Consider the following 6,413-nt stretch of genomic DNA (forward strand, 5'->3'; position numbering starts at 1 on the left):
AGAAGGGAGATGCCACCATGAGGTCACAGACAGCCTGCTATCTGGGAATGGGACCCCAGGAGCAGCCTCTGAGGTGAGGACTATTTGGGAAGGGGTCCCAGGAGGATCAGTGAGGGGGCAGGAAGAGATGCCCAGGAGAAGGGGGGGTATCAAGGGCGCAAAGAAGATACCTGTGTGCAAACTGCTCAGCACCCCTGGGGAGCCCAGGAGCACCGGGCAAGATATGCCCATTTCCCACTGAGCTGAGGACCAGGCCGCTGAGCCTCAGGCAGACCATCGTGAGCCCCCGAGGCCCTCAGGGTAGAAAAACCAGGACGGAGGGGAGGTGCAGGGAGGGGAGAGGAGGACACCCACATCCTCTGCCGCACCAGGGACAGGCAGACGGGTCACGTCACCTTCGACCTCTCCACACTGCAGAGGGGACGTGGTCCATTTGGAGGCATCTCCGAGTCCAGCAGTCCCAGCTCTCATTTCAAAACCACACCGACTCGATTTCAGGACACCCCGCCTGTGAGGCGCACCTTGGGTATAATAGCATTTCCTCCCGACTTTCAGAGATACTCCACTAAATGCCTACAGAAAGCATTCTAGTTCCAGACAAGTTAAGAGTAAAAGAAAGCATCTCAAACTCTAGTGACACAGCTTTGTCCTGCTGTCCTCCTGAAAACACTTGTGCCTTTCTGACCTTCTGTCCCAATCTGCACTTAGAAAATAGAGTTATTTCCTTTGCAAAGGCGTTCTGGCTCTCGAGTTCTGTGATTTTCTATTTCCTAGCGATATCTTTGTCATGGAAACACAATGCGCATTTGCATTTCAAAAACGACCCCTGCCTACTCCACACCTTAAAACAAAGATCAAGATCCCATCTCAGCCCTTAAAAACAGGAAGCTGCAATATCAGGTGCCCACCTTGAAGCACAAAGGAGCCGGAACTCTTTGTTCATCCTGTCACCGTCATTGAAATGCACTTTTATTAATTAGAGCATCACAAACCGCTATTTTTTTTTTTTAACAAGGAGAAAGGAAGAGAACCAAGGTTTATCTCAATGGACTGCAGCTCCTAGCACCAGGCTGATGGCTTCAGAGGTGCAGTTTCATGCGGTCTCTGCACATGAGCCTTGAGCAGAAGGCACTTAATCTCAGGGAGGCGGTCATCTCCCCAGAGCCACACTGCTGGCACGTCACCAGTTGGAGGTCACATGGGTAAGACTGCTAACCACCACGCCAAGCAGTAGTCAGGGCTTAACAAACCAAAGACAGAAAGAAGGGAGGAGGAGGAGGAGAAAAACACTCAGAAAAGGCAGAAGAATCCCATTCCCCAAACATGGAACCCTTGTGATGGTGGGCCACCTGGTGTGGCTAGGAAACCAGGACCTTTGGGGTTCCTAAAGATGGAGATTGGACTACCCCCAAGAAAAGCAGAAGAAGATTCCTTCCCCTTTTCTGTATCCATCTTTGGTCCCCGGTAGCATTCTCCAGCCAACACCAGTCTGCCCAGTCTCTTGGTGACAAGGTAGTCTTTAAATCTGTCCTCAGGTCCATTTAATTGAGCATGCTGGTTTTTTTATTTCTATTTTTCTTTCTTCCTCACTCTAAAAAAGTTTTAGGGAGTCGTAAATCTAGACTCTTTATGCTCCTACATGAATCTCTCAGACTTTGTTTTCCCACTTTGGAATAATAAAATCAGTAGCTGCACGTGAAGCCGCATGACAAAGCGGTCAGGGAGACACGGTCTGTGCAGGGCCAACCAAAGAGGCGCCATACTGCTCCCGACCCTGGAACAATTCCACCCTTAGAGATTCATCGCTTTGGCTGCTCAAACACCATCTGTCAAATTAGATAATCCTGGGACAAGTGATTCTTAACCTCTTTATGGCTGGAGAAGGCAGGTGGGGGTCATCTTTCTTCCTAGAAAGACCCTAAATTCTACACACCGAAGGAGCCCAGGAAGAAAACTGCTTTGGATTCACAGGCAGGATGAAGGTTAGGGACTTAAAGTCTGTCAATTATCCCAGACCACGGGGTGAGCCCAGTCTATCACGTGAGCTCAGAGCATCTCCCCTTTCTGGAGACACTGAGACAAGCAGATATTCAAAGCACCAGAGAGACTCCGCCCCTAGTTGCTGGATGGGACACAAGACTGTGGACAGCCTCCAGGAGCAGAGACCAGCCCCGCACAGGACACTGGCTTCAGCCAGCAACTTGATGGGCTTGGAAGTGGATTCAGCCTCAGAGTCAGAGAGAAACGTGCCCAGCTGACAGCCATGAAGCCTGATGGCACCTTACAAGACCTGACTCGAGGGAAACCGTGAGCCCCACTGAACCTGCGCTTCTGGCCTCCAAAACTGACATAATAAAATAGGCCTCTTTACAAAAGATTTGCTAAATGTGTGGTAATTTGTTACAGCAGCAACACAAAGCAAATATGCGTCTGAGCTAAGAGAAGCACAGGCCTGCAGGCTGAGGCCCTACACAGAGGGAAGAGGCTGCCGTGCACCACTGAGCCCCCAGCTGTCTCCAGCCCCAGCTGCAGCAGGCCTATACCAGAGACCCACGCCCAGGGTCTGCCTGACACTCCATCCTGCTCTTCCCGTGGCACTGAACCAGCTTCTAACCCAGGAAGCGGCATCCTTAAGGCACCGGGCACAGGTGCTGCCAGAGCACACCCCCACCCCAGGCTCATGCATCATCCAGATCCCATTTCCCCCCACGAGGCCCACGGGGAACGGTCAGCCAGGCTTGGACAGGGTGGCTCATGATGGTGCCCACTGCTTGGCCCTGCCTACCACCGTCCTAGTTTTGCAACCCAAGAACCACACACAGGAGGTTGCTTCTGTCCTGCAGCCAACACCAGGCCCAGGGCTACAGGGGGCCTGGCCGGTGACTTTGAGCCTTGCCTGCAGCCAATTTGTCAAACCTGAAGGGTTCCTTTCCACGAGCAGCTGCAGCATCTGGTCTCCTGACAGAATAGCAATGACCAGGTGCCCTCGCCAGTAGCCCAGCCAGCAGACCAGGTGTGCAGCTGAGACACGGCCCAGGGTCTGCCCTGCCCAGCTGGGCACCGCGGGACAGGCCTTCTCCCTGTAAAAAACGACCAGGAGCGGGGACGCTCTCTCTGCTTCTCCCTCTCACACCCCCTGCTCCCCTTAATCATCCTTCTGCCCTCACCTCTGCCCGTCCTCTCCCCTTACTCTCTCCCGCCACTCGGCCTTACCTACACACACAGCCGAGGGCAGGCCACCATGCCAGCCAGCACAGCAGCACAGGTGGCCTGAGGCTTGGGTGGGCTGCTCCTTGGAGCTGGAGCCCAGGAAGGGGCGGCCGTGGCGTTCCAGAGGCACCACCCCCTCCTTCCCCGAGGTCACTGTTTTAGTCAGATTTTTCACTGCTGTGACTAAAGAGCCACCAGCACAATGATAAAGGAGGAAACGCTTGAGGGCTCACGGTTTCAGAGGTCTCCGTCCACACACAGCCAGCTCCATTCCTCGGGGCTCGAGGGGAGGCAGGACATCATGGTGAAGAGCGTAGCGGAGGGCAGCAGCTCACCGGAGGAGCAGAAAGCAGAGAGAGACTCCGCTCGCCAGGAACAAATATATAGACCCCAGTGAGCCACGCCCCCAGTGAGCCACGCCCCTGATGAGGCAGGCCTCCAATGAGCCACGCCTCCAGGGAGCCACTGAGCCACAGCCCCGCTGCCTCCAGGTACCACTCAGCCGCTCCCAGCAGGGATTAATTCACGATCAGGGTAAAGCTATGGGCTTGGAAGTGGGTTCAGCCTGAGTCAGAGAGGAACCAGCCCAGCTGACGGCCATGGAGCCTGATGGCGCCTCGCAAGACCTGACGCAAGGGAAACGTGAGCCCCCGCAGGGATTGATTCACCATCAGGTTAAAGCTATGACCCAATGACTTCCCCCCCAAACCTTCTCGCCTTGCCTCACGTGGACTTTGCGGGGTCACCTCTCATCTTTTAAACCATAACAATCACCAAAGGAGAGGCTTGGGGCTAGGTGCCCCCTGCCACATCCAACTGCCCGTTCCTGCCCCGCTCTGCCTAGAGCCCTGGCTGATGAGGAGGGCTTGCTGGCCATGGTCAGAAAGCCATGGCGGGATAACTAGGAAGGGAGGGAGGAAGGAAGGAAGGAGTCAGCCAGCCAGCCAGCGATGGCTGGGGCCTGTGACACTAAACGCTCCTGCTGCAGAGAACACAGATGCCACGTTGCAGATTCGGGGCTGCCAACCAACATGTCAGTATCCCCCAGGGCTCTGCTGGTGCCTCCTGGGCTCTCCCTCCCTCCCCGCCTCGGTTTCCAGATCCACAGAATGGGGACGGGGCCTGGATTCTCCACAGGACTGCGGGTGAAGACTTCACATGAGGACAGGGTAAGTGGCAGGGCTGAGGGCTGGCAGGTGACAGGTGGGACGGGGACTGTCCTTATCTGCAGCACTGTGGCCGGTCCTCCTCCATCGCCGCTGCAACAAAGCCACTTCTCCTCTCTGTGTCTGGTCAGGAGCCTCCACAGAGCCTGCCTCAGACGTGTCCTTGAAGGTCTGGCTTCTCTTCTGAGATGACCGCAAGGTGTGGAGAAATTTGCTCATGGAGTGACCCCACGGTCCAGGGAGGAAGTCCACAGACGAGAGTCCAATCCGGAAATCACCTTGGATCCATGGAAACCCCTCGTGGGAGGAGGCGGAGGAAACAGTGACACAGAGCCGCTGGGCCTCCTCCTGGCCATCCTACAGCAGGCTCTGCGGACACATCTACCCGGCCAGGAGAGTAGGGCCCTTCTCCCCCATGGTGGGCATCACAGGAACCCCCCGGTGACAGCTGGGCCAAGAAGAGAAGCAGCCGTCGTATCAGGAGGCTCCACATCCAGGTGCTGATATCCAGGAACAGCAAGCAGCTCCAATCGATGCCACTCAGTGAGGGTCCTGGGCCCATTTTGCAGACGAGCAAACCGACGCCAGGAAGTTGGGGGCCTGCCCCAGGTCCACGTCATAACCAGATTCAAGCCCGGTCTTCCCAGCTCCAGGTCCCCACGCCAGCCTCCACCCAGCCAGGGGACACACACCAGCTTCCCGGCCAAGCGTGCGTTCACCAGGGCTCTGAGGGCCTAGAGATTCACCCCAAAGCTGGGAGATTTATGCAGCTCATTTCCACTTGGACTAATGGAAGAAGGAGAAAGCTATTTTTCTTATAATTAGAAGAGAATTCAGCCTTCACAGCCCACGAATCTAATATCTCAGCTTATGTAACAAAAGAAAGAGAAAGCAAATGGATATAATTAGGGAAGAGAAGAAACAATTGAATCACTGGCCACAGGAATAGCTCCCTGCCGCCCATCAGGGCAGATCTCAGAGCCCCAGCACCGTCAAGGCCACTGCTTATAGAGATGCCAAACCTGCACGTCCCTTGCAGCATCTCCTGACAAGGAGTCTCGGGGGCAGGGACCATCACTATGCCCATTTAGGGTACGAATAACGGAGGTTCCGAGAGGTGACGCACCTGGCCCGTCATCAAAATGCACTTCCATTCTCAGCCCCTCTGCAGCTGGTCCCTCTGCATGCCAGACACGCACGCAGCAGCTACTCAGCAGGACGGGGACGGCCCAGGGTCCCAACCCCTGCCTGTTTGCACCAGTCCACTCTCCTTCAGAGGAGAAACCCGATCGATAGCTGTTGGATGAATGAATTCCTTCAAAGTTTTCATTCTGCAGCTGTTTCTTTGTTGCGGGCAAGAGATCCCTCAGAGGAGCCCTGGGACTAAGCATCCCTGCCAGCTCCGGCTCGCCAGCTCGCTCAGCAACCTGGGCCTCAGAGGGGGGCTGCTTCTGCCCTGCAGTCACCGCAAGTCCTGGCCAGCGGCCTGCGTGAGGCAGCTCTGACGGGTGTTAGCTAATGGGGTATCGATTCTTTTTTAAGAAGCAAAAATTGCAGCTGGCCAAGAAGAATGAGGAGAGAGCAGGTGGAACCAGAGGTACCTGGAGACATCATCACAATATCAGAGCTTATATGATCTGTGTCAAAATTTCACGCACATACACACCCGCCTAGGTAGGACCTCATGAGTGCAGGCCCTCTGGATGGATGATCAAAAAAAATAATTAAAATTTCCCAAGGTTCTTTTTGCCAGAATTCCTCTGATTTCTTTTGGTGACCTTGAACCCAAGGAGACAGCCGCTGGTGATACCCCAGTTATCGGTTGTTGGTGAGGAGTCCTGCTTCCTCCCATGTTGAAGTTTGAACATTAGAGAAGTGCACCAGGCAAGCATATACGGCAGGTTTATCTAAAAGTCGTAGCACAGACTTCTCCTGGGAAGGGAGAGGGGGCCATGGCTGGTATCCTGGTATCCCAAGAAGTGAGCGTGTGCTGCCCTTTTTAAACATCCTGGACTTTCTTTGTTCTTCTGCCCTCTT

The sequence above is a fragment of the Marmota marmota genome, unplaced genomic scaffold (assembly GCF_001458135.2).
Source record: "Marmota marmota marmota unplaced genomic scaffold, marMar, whole genome shotgun sequence".
NCBI classification, from domain to species: Eukaryota; Metazoa; Chordata; class Mammalia; order Rodentia; family Sciuridae; genus Marmota; species Marmota marmota.